At 35.6% G+C, this 21,007-nt stretch overlaps 1 pseudogene; it reads left to right on the top strand.

Moving 5' to 3' along the window:
- Positions 1–9,928: 9,928 nt before the first annotated feature.
- Positions 9,929–21,007, top strand: part of LOC109105480 — a 109,023-nt pseudogene continuing 97,944 nt past the window's right edge.

Below are 21,007 nucleotides of genomic sequence, written 5' to 3'. Positions count from 1 at the left end.
GTGTTTTTGAAAAACCTAGTATGAGAGCCTGTTCTGTACCCCCCCCCAAAAAAATAAAGACTTTGTAAAGAGATAAGCCCCCCTTTAAAAGCTTGTTATGGCACAGATGGATGAAAAAGCATAATGTTGTTTGTCCTACCCATTGATGATTGAAAGATCTGGATTAAATGTCTCGGGGTGTTCTGGCCGGCGGTGTCTTTTTGGGGTCTCCATATCCCTGAAAGGATGGCAGGTTTGTGGGAGGTTGTTTTCAGTTTGGTTCAACACGGGGAAACTGGAACCAAGTTGCCATCTATTCATTTTTTGCTAATAAAACCAAGAAGCATTTCACAAAAGATTTTTATAGAGGTAATATTGGTTTCCCAGTTTCAGCTTTAACTGTCTATTTTAAATGTGGCAGTAATAATTCAGATTTAAGATTTATTTTTGCATTTATAGCTGACAGGCTAATCATTTTGGATTAAATAACTGAATTAAAATGCTAATTTACGTTCCATTAATTTTTAATCCTTAAATTTTTTAATAAATCAGAAGCATAACATAACTTTATTTATTTAAAGGGGGTCTTATTATGTTTTTTTCTCTTTTTGAATTTAAGTCAGTGTGTAGTGTATGTTTGGACATAAAAAAACTTTCAAAGTTACAATTTCCAAGTCCCCCCAAAGCGAGATATTTGGGTTTTTAAAAATCCCTTCAAGACCACAACAAACGGCTTGTTTGGACTTCAGCATTATTTTGTGATGTTTTGTGATTTTTTTTGTGATGTCTAAGCGGCCTTTAGAATATCATTAAAATAATTCCACCTCGGAAACCCGAAAAAGGTTGGGGGGGGGGGGAGGGTGGTCTTGGTTAGAATCTTGGTTAAAGCGCATCAGCCCAAGACAGCGAAGAAGTGCTGCTGTAGCCTCAATTTTGCCATGTTGAAGCGCTGTTTTTTCCCCGCCCGTTCCTTTTGAATTTCCTGCCCGCAGATGTTTTCTCCTCGTTGGGGATTTTACGCGGGTTTTTACACCTGCACCTGAATAATTTTGTATGCAATGTATTTACATTATGAAAATGTTTTTATAAATTACTGACAGGGACTCTGGACAATGATGTCATCTGCAGAATTTACCTTCAATATGAGACTTGGTATAAATATTCAACTGTATAACAGTTTCACTGCAATTCATATTATAATGTTAAATTTAAGAACAATGAACATAATACATATTCTGTAGGACTATCTGTTCATATTATATTTTTAAGTGGTTGTTGACATCATCTAAAACATGATTTAGCCGAAAAAACAAAACAAAACAACAAAACCGTAAACCACTTTATGTCTTGCAATATCGTGCGTTGCAAAGGTTCTGCTTCTCTTGTTCAATATTCTTGGGTTACGAACAGGCGAGGGAAATTGCTGCTTTGGCAAGGGCAGTACTGAAGCCCATCTAGGTTTTCTCCATTACTGGGACAGTAAAATGAAAATTGTTTTCGACGGGGCTGGGGGAGTTCTAGTACACCCCAAAAATTTTAAAATCAGATTGTTTAAAAATAATACCTTTTTTGATAATGTGGATTTTATTTTTAATTTTCCCTTAAAATTTATATGATGTGAAAAATTTAATTTTTATTTTTAAAATAATTTCTAAAAAAATTGTTTTTATTTAGGCTTATGTGTTTTTCATCTGAATGTAAGTTTCAATTTTTTATTTTTTATTGTTTTTTTAAAATACCCGGGATTGTTGTTTGTTTAATTTGGGGGAAATTATTTCTTTTTTTTTACTTTTATCATTATTTTTTTTAAAATAGCGGATGGTTACATGCTTTATTTTATTTATTTTGTTAAAATTTTTGTTTTATTTGATTATTTTTTTGATTACTTTTTTAATTAATTATGCTTTTCCCACCGGCCCCCCTTTTACCCCCCTTCTTTGGGTTTTTTAAAGCCCGGAAAAAACCAAAACCCTAAAGCACAGCAGGTGCCCTGAAAGCCCAAAACAGTTTCGGGATTTTTTTAAAAGGGGGGACCCAATGGCATGATGTAGCCGGGAAGTGTTTTGTGTTGGGGGCGCCTTTAAGTCCCCTAGGGGGCTGAAATGTAAGGGCTTTTTTTATGTGATGAATGTTTTTAGCTCTAGGGACAGTGGCCAGTAAATTTTTCCCAAGGGCCCTGTTTTGTTTTTAGGAATAAGATTACATTTTGCCCCTAGTAAGGAAATTACAGGTTCTTTTATTGAGAATAGGGCATGACAAAATACAGAAGGGCCCTTATTCAGTAATTAAAAACCTGATAGAAAATGTGGGACCCCCTTAATCTTTTTTTAATCTTAATATCGGCGGGGCCTTTTTTTTTAAATTTCTTTTTAAAAATTTAGATTAAAAAATACTTTTGATGTATTTTTAGTATTGGGGGGGCGCCTTTTTTAGGGGTTAATTTTAAAAGCCCAGATTCGTCTTTAATCCTCACCCGGGAAGATTTTTTTTTTTTTTTTTGGAAAAAACAAATAAGTTTTTTGGGTCATTTTCATTTTCCCAAAACTACAGTTTTCTATCATTAAAGCTTTTATGGGGATTTTTCAAAAAAATCAAAATGTCAATGGAAAAAGTACGGGCTTTTTATCCAAAAATAAACATCCTTTTTTAATCTAAGTATGTTTTGGGAAACACCCCCCCTCCGCCCCTTCGTGCTGGATCCGGCCCCGGGGCCCCCGGGTGTTTTCTCCCCGGTTTCCCTTCATCTGGGAATGACAAGGCCCCTAACCTCCCCCCCCCTTTTTGCCCATCCCTGAAATGCCCCAAGGGAAAATTAGGGTCCATCCCCCCCAAAAAAAAAAGACCCCATTGCTGTTTTAAAAAGAAAAAACTCAACACATGGCAAAGTTTTTTGTAGAAACTCCCATCCAGTCTTGGGGGTTTCCCTCAAGATTAAAAAATCCATGGCAGCAATGTCTTTTTATACCTTTGATAATGGCGGGGGAAATTTTCCAAGCCAGCATAATTAAAAACCCTAAAGGAAACCTTGAGTGTTTTGAAGAAAAAACTCTTTCCCCCCAATTTTGAAGGTTTAAGTAATGGGGCGAGGCCGTTTTTTAATTTTAAACCCCCAAGACTTGAATAGAATAGAAGGGGCGGGCATGGTGCATTCTCTTATCAGCAGGTTTTGTAAAACCCTTTTGGCAAGTGGGGTGCATGTCCCTCTTTTGTTTGCGGGACCCCTGAATTGGAGCCTTGGATGGGACCTATTTGGTTGGAAAAAGGCCCCTTCTTTGAGGGGGTTTGGTTGCTGGCCCTCATTATCCTCATTGTTGCATTCCTTTACACCTCATTTTTTGCCCCACTTAACAGGGACTTTGGACAAACCCACGTGTGAAAGGAAGCAGTCGAAAAAAGGGGGGGGGGGGGGTAAACCGGGGGGGGGAAAATTTTTAAAGGCCAAAAAAAATTGATCACCTCAGTTTTGGGGAGGATCTCTTAATCTCCCTTATAACATTAAAAGTATCTGATATTAGAATATTATATTAGGCACCCAAAGTAATATTTTTTCCCAGTCTTGTTCCTCTTTTTTTAAATATGCGGTGGATATAAGACCTTTGCTGGAAAAGGGGCCCAGTTATTGTAGCCCTAGTGTGTACGTGACAGATACAGGGTTACACCAAGTTACATGGTTATGTATGTGTGTGTGTGTGTTTTTTTAAAAAAAATAAATTAAAAAATTTTTGGTTTTTTTTTAAAAATTTCTCCTTATAGTTTGATCAATTTTTTTCCTTATATAGTAAGGCTATTTTTGAAAAATAAAAACTATTAAAGTGCCCAAGTGATGGTTTATTTTTTTGAAATTTATAAAAATTTTATTTTTTCTATTTAAGTACACATTTAAAAGGGCCCCTGATTTTTTTTGTAAAAATTGTACGGGCCTGAAATACACATAAAATTAAAAATTATGTGTGGGTCGGTGTGTGTGTCTGTGTGAAATTTTTATATACAAAATTTTGGTTATTGTGTGTGTGTGTGTTTTGTGCTTTTTTTAAAAAAAATTTTTATGTTTGTAAAATATGAAATGGCTTTTTTTTTATAATTATTCCCCTTAAGCCACATTCAAAATTTGTTTTTTCTAAAATAAAGCTGTAACTTATTAAAAAAAAAAACATAGAAAAGTGGCACTGATTGTTTATTTTTTTTTATATAATTTTATTTATATTATTATATTAATTTTACAAAGACAAATACAAACAATATATATTCTATATAATCATATAAAAGGTGTCTTAGTATGTCGTCTTCGTACACACACACCCCCCCTTTAAAAATATAAAAGATTATATTTATCCATCCTTATGTAAAAAAAAAACAAAAAAAAAAAAATAAAAGTGCCACAAAATGATTTTAAATATAGAAATTAATTTATTAACTTTTTTTATTGTTTAAAAAAAAATTTAAAACATCCGGGAATCTGTAGGAACTTTGTTAAACTAAAGTAAATTTTCAGCTCTCTTTCTTTCTCCCCCCGCTGTTTTTTTCCCAGTTTCCCCGAAATTTTCTGTTTTTCCCCCCCAAAATCTATTTTTCCCTCCCCCTGTGTTTTGTTCTTTTCAAATAATGGCAGTTTTATTCCTAACATCTCTCTGGGGTGAAATTTTCATTGTGACAGATTTCACATTCTTTCTGCCTACGTACTGAGGGCCATTAAATGCCTTTTGGAGTCAAGGGCCGCCCTTTGACAAAGTGGAAAAAATCTCCTATCCCCCCATCCCCCCACTCCTCACAGTTTTACTAGAGGGGAAAAATCAGGATTTTTGGGCGGAGCACAAACCCGATGTTGTTTCAGTAATGCTGCTGAAATGGGGATGTTTGATAACCCGCTGTCTACATGGATAACTCCCCCGCTTTGATGCTATCTGATGACAGGGGTAACTTAAAAAATTTACCGGCCCCGGTGCTGATCACCCCCTTAAAAGCAATCACCCCTTTTGATTTTTGGGTTATTTCTGTGTCAGTTAAAGAAAGGGGAGATCAAGCTGGCATCCCAAACGCCCGTCCTCTTATCTTTGTCCCGGCACTTTAAAAAAAAGGGAAGGAACGGGGTGTGTTTTCTTTTTTTTTTTTTTTTTTTGTGATAAGTTAAAAAAAAGGAAAAATTGATAACAGGCAAATTTGGGATCCTTTTATTTAAAAGTGCACACTGGAGATGTGCTCTCATTTGCTTGCTTTATTTTGTGTCTGTCTTGTTCCAAAATTTATCCTCATGTTATACTTTTTATGCTTCATAACAGGGAAAAATTTTTGGGATCAAAGGATCAAAAACTGAAGGGGTCACCCGAAGGGTTTTCTTTTAAACCCTAAAATTTTTATGTTAAATAAAAACAGAAAAAATTGCTTAACCGTTCAAAAAAGGAAACGTTTACAACCCCGGGTTTGGTTGGTGGTTTTTATGTTTTTTTCTGGGAATTTTTGGATCATTCACTCACCTGCTTTTTTTATAGGGGCTTTTGGGGTTTTTTATTTTCACTCTCCCTTTTTTTTTTTTTTTTTTGTTTTTTTTTTTACTTTTACATTTTTTTTTAATTTATTTGTTCTTTATTTTTAATTTTTTCTTTTTTTTATTTTTTTGCTTATTTTATAATTTTGTTTATATTTGTAGTATGTCTTTTTTATTTATAAATTTTTATTTTATTTTCAGGTTTTTTAAATTTTTTTATTTTACTTTTATTTTGGTTATTTTTTTTAAAATTTTATTAATTTGCTTATTTTTAAAATTTTTTTAAATATATTTTTTTTTTTTAAATTTTTTTTTTTTTTTTTTATTTTTTTTTAAGGGTTTTTCCCTAAAGAAAAATTTTTTTTTACTTTATTTTTTATTTTTTTTTTTATTTTTTTTTTATGCTAATTTTTTTTTTTTATTTCATTTTTTTTTTTGGGGCCCTGGTTATGAATGGGGGGCCACTTTTTGGTGATTGGGAAACAGGCCCCCAAACCTAAAACCGGGGTGAGGCCCCCAAAAAGGGTCAAAGGGCCGGAGCATTTTGATTTAAACCCCTGGGCCCCAAAATTTATGAAGGAAAAGGGGGTACAATGACCCGCATAAACTGCTCTTTATTTTTTGCGGAAAACCCCTTGCCGGGGGGGGATGGTTTTCATGATGCGAGGGGTTGTCTGCACCTCGCCCCCTCGCCAATTATGTACCTTTCCCCTCCCGTTTTGGGGGGTTTTTTTTTTTTTTTCCCCCGAAGCATCTCACCCCACTGGAAACAGTTGGTGTGTCTGTTTTTGTGGGTTTTGAATATGTATTTTCTATGCTTTAAGCATGCCATTTTTTTTTTTATGTTTTTCAAAGGGTAGCATTTTGCTTATATAAGGGAAATTTCTGTGGGGGGGGAGAGCATGTGGGGTCCTCTCTCTCCTCTCTTTTGCTGCATTGTAATTACCCTATTGTAAAATTCATATTGTTTTTTTCCTGGGCTTTCATGGGGCATTGCCAAAGGGTTTCCCGGGAAAAAAAAACCATTCATTTTTCCTTTGGGGAAATTTTTTTTTTAACCCCGTAATTAAACTTATCCTGAGATTTTAATTTTTTTTTTTTTTATTAGTTTATTTATTTAAAATTTAGTTTTGTTGTTGGCCCCCCAGCCAGCCAAAATTTTTTTGAAATTTATTAGGAATCATTCTTTATATGTAAAAATTGTTTTTTAAATTTTTTGATTCTGCAAAAAAAAAATCTCAGCTATCTGAAAATTGCCCAAATTTCCTTTTGCCAAAAGATCTCTTTGGTTTTTGATCCTTTTTCCCGATTCACTGCAAATGAATGGTCAGTCTCTCTACACTTCAGCTACTTAGATATTTTTTTATATGTAAAAGGCAATTTTGCTATAAATGTTTAAAAACCCTATATATGTGTGTGTTGTGTGTGTGTATTTTATTAAAACCCTCCCAAAACCCAAAAAAATATTTAAGTAGTTTTTAGAGTTTAAAGGGGTAGGGGGGATTGACCCTTTAAAATATTTTTTTCTGTATCTATAATCCCAACATCTTTAAATCTTTATATTTTTCTAAACTTTTTTTAAATTTTATTGTCAAGAAATGCTTTTAGTTTTTTTTTTTTTTTTTTTCATTTTACCTTTTTTGCATTTATTTTGTATTTTGGGTTTTTTTTTTCAAATTTTGAAATACTTTTTTCCTTTTAAAACAAAGTTTTTTAGTATTGTGATTTTTAAAGTACCTTTAGTGGGTTATTTTGGTTTGGGAAAATCAATGGGAAAAAAAACTTCTTGTTGCTAAAAAAAGGGGGGCCAATGTTAAAACCTATAGAGCAAAATTTTGTATTCTTAAATTAAATTTAAAGAAAGAAAAAAAAAAAACCAAAAGAGCAGTTTTAAAAAAGATAAAAACATTAAACATTTAAAAGAACAAAAACAATTCCAAGCATCTTTTAGGGAAAATATGTAATTTCCCAAAACCCCAAAATATCCAAACAGATAGGAAATGTTCAGTCTTTATGTTAATTTGTAGGCTAACCCCGAAAGGGTAATTTACCATGGGTTCCCTGTGGGCTCTTAGAATGGTGGTTCTGAGTAAATTTTAAAGGGCTCCTTCTTGAATAAACTTTTACATTTTTTTTTCTGCAAAAAAAAAGGCACTGTCATTGGGCAAACTTCATTTTTTAAAGCTTTTTTTTATTGTCATTTTAAAGGAAAAACATGAACATTTTTTTTTGTCTTCCCCTTTTTTTCTTAATGTTGGGCAGAAACGGGCCCTTTCTGAACCCAAAACCCTGTTTACCCGCCCCAAATTTCACAACCACTTTAAAATCTGCATGTGTTGAATCACCTATTTGTCAATATAGTTTCCAGACCCCTTTTTTTGAAAAGCAAAATATCCTTTATCTCTTCAGCGAAGGTGCTGATGACATTGGCAGATGCCCCCCCACACCGTCTGCAGGTAACGCAAGGCGCAGCTCATCTGTCGGCCTCATTTTTTTGGCTAAGGTTTCAGTATCTGTGTCCCTTCTCTGTGCTGAAAAGGGGTTCAGGGGTCACCCACACAATACACACAACAGGGCCGTATATCAGCATGGAAAGATGAGAAGTTTGTTTGCCCACTGCTCTCCAGAACCTCCGGCAGCCGTCTGGAAGGTGCATTTGCAAAAAAAAGCAAAATAACTTGAAACTATAAAATGCTGAAAAAATACTTAAAGTTGAAGTATTTCCGCACCAAAAAGGCATTATAAATGGGATTGTGTGCCACAGGATTCATGAACATTCCCCCATCTGCCATTGGGCAGTCAAGCAGTTAGCCCCGCCTTAAGCACATTCCATTGGTTGAGCCAACGTTTCTGTTGTCAGGCTAAATGTGAAGCGCAAACAAACAGAGCAATGTTTTGATTCGCCACAGAGGCGAATTTATTGATCCATATTGAGCATTGTGATGAGTGGGGCGGGGCAGAGAGCCATGGGAACGGAGCGAAGGTGGTGGAGTAAATGAAAATGAGCAACGCCTGCACCACTCACCGGTCTCGAGTTCTGTCGGGTGAGCATTCGAAGGATAAAAAGGAGGAGGACAAGTAAAGCAGACGAGAGGACCAGGGCTGGATTTTATTTTAGTGCTTGTTTCTGCTTGTGCGCAACAGTCGTCTGCGAGGGGCTTCCTCGCTATTTTGTAGTTTACCTTTTATTACACAAAGCCTTTGCTGTCGTTCGCCGGTTCACTCCCTCCCTCCTCCCTGTTATTAGAGCGTTTACATTTACATTGGTGCCGGTGTAAGCTCAATATCAATTACTCCAACCTGGCTCTCTCCATTCCAACAGCTCGGCCCGCCCTCATCACAAAGCATTTAAACAAAAAAAATTCTTCAGAATGATTTTATACATTTTCTGAGAAGAATATGGAAGTGAGTGTTTTCTAGAGCAATGGAGCAAACAAAATGCTAGGATTTTCTAGGGTTTCCAAGTGGTTGCTGAGATTTTCTGGGTGTTTGCTCGGTTGTTACTTGCTGGCCAAAATTGAAAGAGAGGAGTGCTGTTCCAGGCTTTAAAAGTATAGGTAATACTCATCCCCGTCAGATGCATGATGGCTGGAATAAAGTGCCAACCCGAACGCCAGACTCACTACAGAAAAAAAATATACTTGTGGTGACATTTCTGTAAAAATTACGTTGCTTTGCATGTACCATTGAAATTAGAAATGCTCAGCACGTTCATTCCATCCTAACCTAATGGCAAAAGCAAATGTGAAATAATATCGCTCAGCGTTCGTTTCCATCTATCAATAAATAAATAAATCTAAACAGAATAGTTAATTTAGGCCACTGGGATATATTGTGCAAGAGGCTGCATGAAAATATAGGTGTGTTCACGCCATATCGTAATTACCACAATTACGATATACCAACTTGTAAAAAGCATTCACTTCCTCGTAGAACTCGTAATTGCAACTTGTGAACTGGGAGTTTTCTGACAGCTGCAACTTGTACCACCTGACCACCACAGATTAATAAGGTGCTATGTTTAGGCATTAATTGTGCAATAATTCCGTGTCTGAGTTCAAGGATGCGAACAGTTCCAAGTACAATGTCACATGTTGTCATTTGGAAATTACAGAAGCTAATTACGATATTTCATGAATGCAGCATAAGTCTTAGTTAATCAAAAATTTGTCCCTGTAATCATAATTTGTGTGTAAATAAATAAAAGCAGTGAATTGTATGAATCTGTACTTTTTTGGAGCTTAGCAAAATTGTAAGAAAAAGGCCTTTTCCTAATAAGCCTATGTAGGTAATACTAATAGTGCTTCTTGCCCTAGCAAACACGGCTAACTGTGCCATCAGATAATTGATGCTCTGTTTGCTTTGTGGTGTTTTTATTTCAGAAGTTGTGGTTACGATAGATCTGGAAAATGACGGGATACAGTTTTTGTATCAATGCTTCCTGATATGCTGCTTTTGTTTGTCGGTCTCTTATACAGAGCCTCTGAGGTTTAAATCTTAAGGAGATGGGACTTGGGCTTCTGCCCAAAGGAGAACGTTTCCAACTCTGCCCCTATAACTGTGACCGGTTTGCCGTGAGGCCCCGTACCCCCCTCTAATGGTGAGTTGCTTTTTTCTTTATTGGGGAAAACAGGATGTACAGTGAGGAATCAAGAATAAATCCCATTGTTATTCTTTAGTGAAGTCTTGTAGATTGGTTAACTGATCACTTCCCAGGTTTAACTGCATAAAACGATTGCTTGTTATGGATATTTCTGGTAAAGTTTACAATAAACCAGGTAAAATGTCAATCTGTCAAACTTGACGTTCTTATCTTAACCAGGTGTGAAGTTTCCAGCAACAAATAATTTGTCCATCTACATTGGTAGTGAAAAGGACTGTTGATGATTAACATACAGTTGATTATGTCATAAATCAAGATTTTGAAGCAAAATTTCATTGTGGGTAGGACTATCCAGTATGATACCAAGTAACTGCAAAATATCCTACCACTTGCCACAGCTGATGCTGCTTAGGACAAAAACTAAAGAGTGATCATTTTTATTGCTTTTTGCCTAATTGCGCCAAACCTGGTTAGGATGGTTGCACGCTAAAAGTCCCAATTGACAACCTTTATGCACCAGGCAAACCCAATAGCCTCAGAGAAACTGATACATATTAAAATTTCGACTTGCAGAAGGTACACTTTTAAAAAAAACATTGAAGTGGAAAAACTTTACTTTGGCTCTGTATGATTGCCACCTCATCATTTAACCAAAACACAGTTGTAAACTACAGAAGCCATTTAAATTTACATTCTCCTCGGTCCAAAGAATTTGTTCTGCATGCAGCCAACAAATAGTAACAGGTCCTCTGACAGCAACTTTGGCAAAGACAAAAGCAGCTATCATGATTGCATATGTGTCACAGTTTTACAATCCTCATATGGTTCCGTAACTATTAAACAGCATATGCCATTTGCCAACCTATATAGCTGTTGTTCAGTTTTATTTTTGTATTTTTTACTTATGTAGACGAGAGTATCTTAGAAAAATCAGTATACTTTTGCCCATAATTCAGATACTTACCATGATCAGAATTGGGGGAAAAAAAAGAGAGATTAACAAGATTGTTTTTGCACTTTTTGAAGATTAACATGAAAAGTGTTCTTGAATGCTTGGGTCAAATTTTCTAAAGAACAACAGAGAAAAAATGAAGCCTACTGCAATGCAAAAAACACTTTGGTAAGTGTAAACCTAGTTTATTTATTCATTTTTTTCCCCATACTTTTTTCCTCAGTTTCTCCCTCCACTCAGGCATTTCACTTTATTTTTGTATCCACTCTAACTTTCCAAGTAACACACAAAGTTGTTTTTACTTCCTTGACAAAGAGTGTTTTGTACCCTCCCTGACCCCTTAGTTTGCAAAAACGAGGGCCTTGTTCTCTGTCCGAGAAGCACGTTGTTGCTGTGTCCGCTCTGGGCCCCATCTAATTATCCTAGTGGCTGTCCATCCATTAAATAGGCATTACACTGTGAAACTGAGCCAGTGTAGCTTTCCCTCTGAACATCGTGATAGCTTAGCAACAATGGGGGCAGCCTATAATGACCATAACAACAGCAAGGGCACACCAGAGGATTATGGGGGATTATTACCTTTGATCTGCTCCAAAACAGGATGGGTAGAGAGTTGGGGGAGTTATTAAGAACCAGGCAAGTTTATTCTATATGCTCTTTCCTTTTTTTTCTAGACATAGATGTTAAGGGAAGATTGTTGTTTCTTAAACTAAAGGAGGCAGAGAGGATGAAATGTAGTGATAAAAGGAAGGGGGGAAAAACAAAAAAAACCTCTCCTCAAAGTGTGGAGTCGGGAACAGGGCGCAGTGGACTCTGTGTTCAATGTCCACTGAGTCATGTTTTATTAAATCTTATTTGCTATTTGTGGGCAGCTGCAGTTGCTTCAGAGTTCAAAGCGTGAACTAGTGTGGGTTGTTTTGGGGATGGTAAGAAACAGACTCGGCCAGCAATCTTAGCATGAACAGCATTTCTCTGGACATCGAATAATACACACTTGCCTGTTACGTGTTTATAGGGTGATTAATTGTTCTTGGTTCGAGCTGCAGGGTGTCTTCTCAGAGCAAGGACACAGTTCAAGGGCTCTTTAATGTTGCAAAATCCCAAATGAGCAATTTAAGTCACACAGTCCCAGCACTGGTTTGGACCACAATGTCACTCTTACACTTTCTGGGTGAGTCCCATCAAATATAAGGTATATTTCATGAACAAATCAAGAGCTTGCTCGTTTGTTCTCTATAGCTATCTATCATTTACTTTATCATTCTATCAATCATTGTGCCTATTGTTGTGCCATTTGTTCTACCATTCGTTCGATTGTCTATCGATCTATCTATCTATCTATCTATCTATCTATCTATCTATTATCTATCTATCGTTTCTGTCATTCTATCATTCCTATTTTGAGATAAAATATTTCTAGTATATTTGTTCATATGATTCACTGATTTGTATTAATTTTGTATAACTCAGTATCAACAAAAATGTATCTGACTAATTAAAACAGTACAGTTAGAAACAGATGCTGTTTTAAAAAAATATTGCTGATTAAGTTTGGAACCAACAAATGGTGCGTAAGGGACATCCAAAAAGGGCATCAGTTGGAACATTTTTCTTGTTTGTAACATCGGCCAAAATGTAAATATTGAGTGGCTGACGTTCTGTCTGCTCCTGATGAGTTGTAGATGCAGATATCTGTGCCATGTGTTCAGTGTTGTGAAAAAAAAAAAAAACAGCACGCACAAAGACTATATTAATGCACCATTTTAGAATACCTCATGTTGCTCCTTCTCATGCAAGACAAGCGCCACCTGCGAACTGATCTCAAAGACTTTTTTAAGGCAGGACATCTGTTTCAGCTGTCTGTTGCCACTGATTTATTTTTATTTTTTTAGATGAGTCAGTGTGTTATTACATTAATAAAAATTAACTATATTTCGTTTTTTTTTTTTTTTGCTTCAGAGTTGATTTAGCCCTGTATTTTTTTTTTTGGAAGGGCTGTTTTCCTCAGGCAACGCATCAAGGCCAAATGTTTGGCTATGTTCAAAATGTATTTTAGTGTGCCGCATGTACTACAAAAGTATAAAAGTATACAAAATTGCATGACCGTGGCAGCTTACATATTTAATTTTGCGAGTAACCTATAGTCGAGTTATATCTGAAAATCTCTGATGTCACTTATCAAATCAAGATACAGATATTCGATCAGATATGGCAGTGTGGGATACCTTACTCTGCGCATGTGTGTTATGTTTTTTTTCTGTCCATATACTGGTATTGACTGTAGTTATTCCATGTGTTTTATGTCTAAAAGAAAAGTTGCATACAATTTGAGGTTTTGCATACTGTAAAACTGCAGAAATGGTAAGAGTGCTATGTAAGATTGTGATTTGATCAATGTTAAAGAACAACTTTATCCAATCACGTTTTACAATTGCCAAGATGAGCATGGAGCAGTAATAAATATCACCTTTTGCATAATGGGTGCTTTCATTCTTAAGATGCCAAGACCCCACAAAAAATCCCACACTATTGCTCTTTAAGGTAGGCAAAATTATCACATCAGTTCTGTTTACCTGGAGTTGCTTTACAAATTCAATATAACATTGTTGTTGATTTTTAGAGAATTTCTTTTATTTGTCATTCTAGGGATTCAGCTGCTGCTTTATCTGTGATGGTCGATTAGATACAGAGTGTTGAAGACTCCATCTGTTTACCATGAAGCACTCAGGCGTTGGAGTGTTGATTAGTCGGGTTATTTGACATAGTTGCGACAGCTGCTGGACAAGGAAGGGCTTTGATCGACAGAAACTCTTCATTTCTCTATGGTCTGATGTTTTATTCTGCTCTCTAGCATGGTATCATTTGTTTGAAAGACTAGAGCCCTTATAGTGTAGTAAAGAGATGCCTGTTTCTGGCAGTACTGTAGTCTTATCCTCAGATTGCTCACCCACGGACTGTTCACAGAGCAGCTGATGCTGTTGAGCACAAAAAACATGAACGTTCCAGTCTGATTGACCGATTTAAACACAGTTTCAAGGAATTGTGGTGTTACATTTTAATCAGTCCAGCGTTAAACAGTTGTGTTTTCAAGGTAAATAATAGTTCATAATAGTAATAAGTTAATAATAATAATTATTATTATTGTTATTGTTGTTATACATCATAATTTGACAAGTAATGACAAAGAAATGTATAAAATATATAATACATATTTATTTTTGAATGTTCATACACTACCGTTCAAACTAATTTTTAAAAAAAATCACTTAAAATAATAACAGTAGTGTTGCAAAATATTACTGTAAATAATAATGAAGTAAATATCGTGAAATGTTATTACACTTAAAAATCGTTCAATAGTTTTACATTTTAATATATTTTATTTATTTATTTATTTTGTTTATTTAATGTATATGTCATACCTGTATGGCATAGTTGAATTTTCAGCAGTCATAGTCTTCAGTATCACAAAACACTCCAAAAATCATACTAACATGCTGATTGGCCTCTCAAAGAAAATATTCTTATTGTTATCAATGTTGAAAATAGTTGCTTAATATTTTTGTGGAAACATAAAACTTACAGAACAAATAGAATGTTCAGAAGAACAGGATTTATTTGAAATAGAAACTTATTAACTTTATGTGTAACTTATGTATAACTTCATGTCTTCACGGTCAATGTAATGCATTTTTGTTGAATGAAAGTATCAATTTCCAAAAAGAAAATCCTTACTGGCCCCACATTTTTGAACGGTAGTGTACATACTGTATATTCCCTTGGTGCTTGCTACCCACTGGCACAGAAGAGAAGGAAATATGTTCTCATGATTATTGTCTGTAAACCATTCAAACAGACATGTTGTTTACATTGAGGCAGATTTGTTTGGACCCTCATCATCGCCACGGAGGAGTTCTGAGTGGGTGCCGTCACCGCAGGGGTCTTAGTCACAATCCACTGCCTTTCTGATTCCCTTGTTGCCATCTTCAGTAATGTCTCCACTTCGTGGTCATGTTAGTGCTGGAAAAACTGATGATTAAAATTTACAAAGGCATGAATTTCACATACACACAATCAAAGCTTTTGATGGAATTGGGTTTTCGGAGTACTTTATAGTACGTGTTTACATTCTTAGTGTTTGCAGAGTTGAATAGTTGAATTGGATAAATCTTCTGCAAGCCTTGTTCTTGATAATTTGTGTGTATTGGACCGTTACGGTTTCATTTAAAACGGCTGTGGGAATGAATGATTGCAGCTGTAATCCTGACATTCAGTTAGTCTTTTCTTGTCCGTCATCTGCCCTTGGTCAGGTGACTGCGCCTGTAACGTTCTGTCCTCTTTCAGGACCTGCTGTCTTGCTGTGGCTGGCTGATGGAGCAGAGAGGAGTGTGTGTGTGTGTGTGTGAGTGTTGCTCCACAGGGACTGCGCACACCCGCTGCATGGGTTATATTACCTTTCCTAAAATACCACGAGTGCCAGGCGTGCCCAGGGCACGTGGAGGACATCTGAGTGACAGTGTCAAACCTGGCTAACAACACACATTAACCCAACACCAATAACATAACGTGAGGCACCACACGATAACCCCATGAATCAGCATGGTTTAGCGATTTATCACAACTGTTTCTCAGGAGGAATTCAACCTTTGACCTTGATTTAGCTATTTTGTTACAGAACGGTAGATTTTTAGGCACTAGGGTGTAGTGTGTTTCAATTAAAAACTCCTCAAGTATCTCACAGCCAGATGGATACAACAATATTTAAAATACTTGTTTATTTGTTTGTTTGTTTTGTCTTTTGTCTTTTGTTAGGTTTGTTTGTTTTTGTTTTGTGGTTTGTGTTTCTTTCATTTTGTTTGTTCGCTTTGTTTTATGTTTTTGTTTTGTTAAGTGCTGTTTGGGTTTTGTTTTTACTTGTTGTGGCTTGGTTTTGGTTTGGTATTTTTGTCTAGCTTTGGTGTTTTTTTGGATACCTTTTCTGTTTTATTTAATAAAAAAATAACCCTTTCTTCTTAAACATTTGTAATTATCGTACACTTAGCGTGGAAGGTCAGTCTGGATTTCTCATAACTGTTTTCAAAGAATGGCCACCTCTTCAGTTAGTATGGCAATCTGACCTTTGACCTGGACCTGAACTTTAACATTACTAATGGGACTTTCAGTGCATTCACGCACCTGCAATTATCATTACAGGGATAGTTTAGTAAGATTTATGAAACATTTAGGCCCCTTTTATTTCTCTCTCTCTTTCAAATTCTCTCTCTTACACACACACACACACACGCACACACACACACACATACGCTCACACACACACGCACACACAAATGCTCACACACACACACACACACACACACACGCACGCACACACACACACACAACTTGGGTTCATTCCTTAGGCGCAATTGTTTTTATACTGTACAAACAGTGTTTTCTATTGCCCTACAGCAACCCTACACCTAAACAGAAAATTTTCAGCATTTTTAGATAAAAAAATAAAATTAATTCTGTATGATTTAGAAACTTGTTTCCTCATGGGGACCAAATATGTCCCCACAAGGACAAGGGTTTCAGATATTGCCATCTTTGTGGGGACATTTTGTACCCATAATGTAGGGTTTACCAGGACCGCACACACTCCTGAGACAAGTTTTTGACTATTTTTGTCCAGACTATTGTTTATATATAATTTATTATAAACTATAATAACACATAAACCTGCGCCTATAAGAGAACTTTGTGCATTTTTAGAATTACTACAAGTATTTCTATTTGAGTATTTCTATTTTTTATTATTATTTTTTTTTTTCAGGATATCCCAGCTGATCCCAGGACAAGGTTTTGTCAGATTTAGATCACTTCTGGGGACAATTTCCTCCCCAAAATATAGCTGAGCAAACCTAAAACATGCACACACAGGTTAAACACACATTTAGCAGAAGAGATTTGGCAGGATCTCATAAATAGGGGCCAGAAGTCAATTTTTTTTCTTAACTTTTTCCTCTTGTGGTCTACTGTTTTTATTATGGGCGCATATTTGTGGTAAAGTAGTATTTTAATCACTTTTAATATGTCGCTAATTGCCTGGTAACAGCTACTAGTCGGACACATTTCTGAAGAGTGACCTCCAATAAAACACCCCCCAAAGACTGTTATGAAAGGTTCTGTAGTGCATTTAGATGGAAAATGGCCTTCAGATTGTTTTAGCTTCACTTAAGGGGATCGTTTTTATCTTGTTCAGATACAAGAAAGTTTTCAGTTGACTTTTTGATGAATTAGTTACTCCCTAATCCCCCAGATTATTAAATATGCTTCAAGGTAGCACTTAAAACACATCAGAGCCTTGCTGTAAGTTTTAAAAGGTGCTAGTTTTTGATGTTAATTATCTGGTTGTCTCACACGTCTGCATTTGCTCTGTATGTGGAACTCAGCAGCGATTGCCGTGGTGACTCTAGGGTGTGAGTTCTGTCGCAGCTGTCTCTACTACACTTGCTATTCCCTGTTTCTTTGAAACATAAGTTTTGCCTTAATGAGGGAATGGTTAGACACCTCATAACATGTGTATGATGTGTCTCGCTGCTTAGGTTGACCTTTAACAGGGCTAATGAGCCTGTTTTTCATATTGTGAGTAAAACGTTTAGTGTAAGCTCTGTGGGCTGCCTGAGCTCCCACAGTGTAATGTTCTTTCCCTGTAAAAGAGAGAAGAGACTTTTGAAGTGATGCTCTATTAGTCTATGACTAGGCGACGTTACCAAGCTATGTTAACTTAATGTATTTCTGAGTGAAATGGGATATTGGTGAAACTTGTTTTTTTTTTCATTGGAAATTAATTGGATTTTGATACAGTAGTTAGTCTATACTGTAAATGGTTGGAGGCCTTAAATAAGAGTTTGGTGATGTGGACAAGCTGTTCATTGGGCAGATCAAATTATTATGTTTTAATGAAGAATTATGAAGATAAATATATATATTTTTTCTTTTGAAAGTCATTTGGATTTTGGTGTTGACTTTAAGTTGCCTTTTTTCCCCCCCTTAAGCAAGATGGATAACACATTTTAAATAAGGCGAGGACATTTTTTACATTAAGGAGAAAGGCATATTCTGCAGCTTTGATACACAAGTCCATTGCCGTAGGTTTGACTAGTGACTTTACAGATATTTTAAGCTCTTTCATAGTAAATCTTTAAATAACTTGGGTAAGATTATTCCAGCTTTGATGTCCACTAACATGTCTCTTGATCCCTGGAACTAAGTTCTTCATTGCATTTATTATGTATGTTATTTAGTTATTTTTATCTTCAAATGCAGCGTGTTACTGAACCATTTCCTTGAATCTGAGTCAATGATGTGCTGCTGATTTTTACAATTCTGTATCTTTTGGAAATACATTAAAAATGCAAATAATGACTTATATAATGATGAAAAATTAAATTAGTTTAGTTTTTCTTAGTGAGGCTTAATGTAAAAAATATCTAGGTAAATGTGGTTTATTTATTTATTCCAAATCAAAGTTGAAAAGTCACTGGAAGCCATAAACAAGTTTTTATTTATTTATTTCATTCTTAATTTTTCTTTTGATTTTTTTGTGTTGTTTTTTTGTTGTATTTTTATAGTTTTTTTTAATTATTAAATTCTTATATAAAAATAAGAAGGATCTTTTTTGTGAAAAGGTTTGGTTAGTTCAGGTCAAACTGAGAAACCCTCATGATATTCAATGATTCAGAAATCCTATCGATATTTCTGAGGTTTTATGTAAAAGTTCTTGTAATCTTGATTTGCAAAGCAAATTACTGGCCAGGTCAGAAGGGTTGAGAGTCAGTGTTGTGTTGATGTGTTTTTCTCTGCGCAGATGCAGTGGACTCATTTCATTAGGTGTTTTTAGAAGAATTGTTCCAGTGTTCATCTCTGTAGCAACAGTGATGTGGATGTTTAGTTTCCCATAATGCTGCAGCAGTTCATAAACAATGAACTGTGAGGTGAAACTCAGTTTTCAATCCCAGGCTTTATTTATCTGAATAGCTCCTTTGCTTTAGCTTGGTTTCATGTTCTCATTTTCTCTGCAGCTTGTTTTTTTTAAAACTCAAGCACATTTTGTTATCTGCCGTGCCACTCTGATAATAAATCATCATCATCTACTTATCTTCATTGTCTCATATACAAAACTCTCACACGCATACAGTATAAACATAAACATGTACAGGTTTACAGCACTTTCATTGGCTGGTCATTTAAGACGCTTCCTGTGTGTGTGTGTGTGTGTATGTGTAAAAGTCAGCCAGTGCCACAGGGGATTTGTTGTCTAGTCTGATTGATTGATTGACAGTTCATGCCACCAAGAGGCCTCATGGGAATGTACGGCCACAGGGGGAATTTGTTTAACCCTGTGATTACACACGTTCAGGCCATAAAGGACCTCATATATATTCATTAAGCCGACGCCCCCTGTCACTTTGACATGGATTTGTGTTATTGCATCAGTCTCTGAGAAATGTTTCAATCATAATGGGCCGCTCTCTCTGGGCAGTAAATAGATGCAAAACACAAGAAGATCATTTGAACAGCATTTCTGCACTATAAGGGTGAGTGAGTGATGAATACAAATGGTTTTTGACATGATATGTGTATATGTATTTATACTCGCTATTTTGGAAGATTTCTCTATTCACTCATGAATAAATATTCTGTCATATTACTATAATCTATATACATTAAAACAAATGTTTAATCACCTTATGTATTATAGTCCATGAAAAATGTAGGTTTGCTCTGGTTCAGTTGCATATTGTAAATAGCCAGGTTTTGCTCGTGGTAGGAAGAACAGGGTGTCAAAAGGTTAGTTTATTCAGGAAATTATACTTTTTCTGGGCTCAAGGTTTATCGGCTCTTATAAAATGTCAGTTGGAAAGATCCGATGATTTTGGATATTTGGCTACATTGTATGAATAGTAATATAGTGTGACATTAAATAATATTGTATTTCACACCATAGGGCAAATCCTTCATGGCATGCTGTGCAGATTAAATTTAAGATAATTAACTATACACAAGATAGTATTTTCATTGACTTTTGAAAATTTATAGTCAGTAATCAGATTTGTTTTTGTTGTTGTTGTTTTTTAGGTTTTTAGTGAACTATTTTTCTGTATTGCATTTCCCCATGGAAATTTCTTGCATCTCCAGTCATACTTAATTCAGTTATCTTTTTTTTCCTGCATGAGATATATATTAAAAAGAAACATTAACGTAATCATAAGAGTGTTATACAGCTTTATTTTTACATTACAACATAGTGCCAAAGTGTAACTGAATATGATTGTGTTTTGTGTTGTTGTAAACAAACTCCATTCAGTATATTTAATCAGAGATATAATTTTAAAGGGGTCATATGAAGCAATTTAAATTTTTCCTTTCTCTTTGGAGTGTTACAAGCTCTTGGTGCATAAAGAAGATCTGTAAAGTTGCAAAGACTAAAGTCTCAAATCTAAAGAGATATTCTTTATAAGAGTTAAGAGTCAACCACACCCCCCTGAAACAGCTCGTTCTAACACGCTTCCACATGTCTACGTTACTATGTGGGAAGATTTGTATAACGCCACTCAAATGTTCACGCAAAGAAAGAAGGTCTAACTTTTATTCTCTCTGTTGCCGCCGCTGCCATGTTGTGGAGTAGCTGTGTTTTGTTGTGAAAGCGAAGCTACTTTGTTTGGGCTTCCGAAAGAGGACACGACTAAAAATCAGAGGTTAAGTTGTATTTATAACACTGTTCCAGAACAGTTCAACCCAAATATTCAGATGTGTGCTGCACATTTTATGGAGGACGAGGACTGTTTCCTGAACCAGTAGCCTGCAATGCGTCTGTGGCACAACGGCTGTTTCTATAAAGTTGGGCAGTTCAAAATTTGCAAGGACAGTCTGGCGCTTCTGTACATTTTAAATAATTTGCCAATGATGATTCAAATGTGAGTTTTGAGCAGTGGAGTAGGTTGTTTGT

The sequence above is a fragment of the Cyprinus carpio genome, chromosome B3 (genome assembly GCF_018340385.1).
Source record: "Cyprinus carpio isolate SPL01 chromosome B3, ASM1834038v1, whole genome shotgun sequence".
Lineage (NCBI taxonomy): Eukaryota > Metazoa > Chordata > Actinopteri > Cypriniformes > Cyprinidae > Cyprinus > Cyprinus carpio.
The sequence above is the reverse complement of the archived record's forward strand: the minus strand, read 5'-3'. Positions and strand labels throughout refer to the sequence as shown.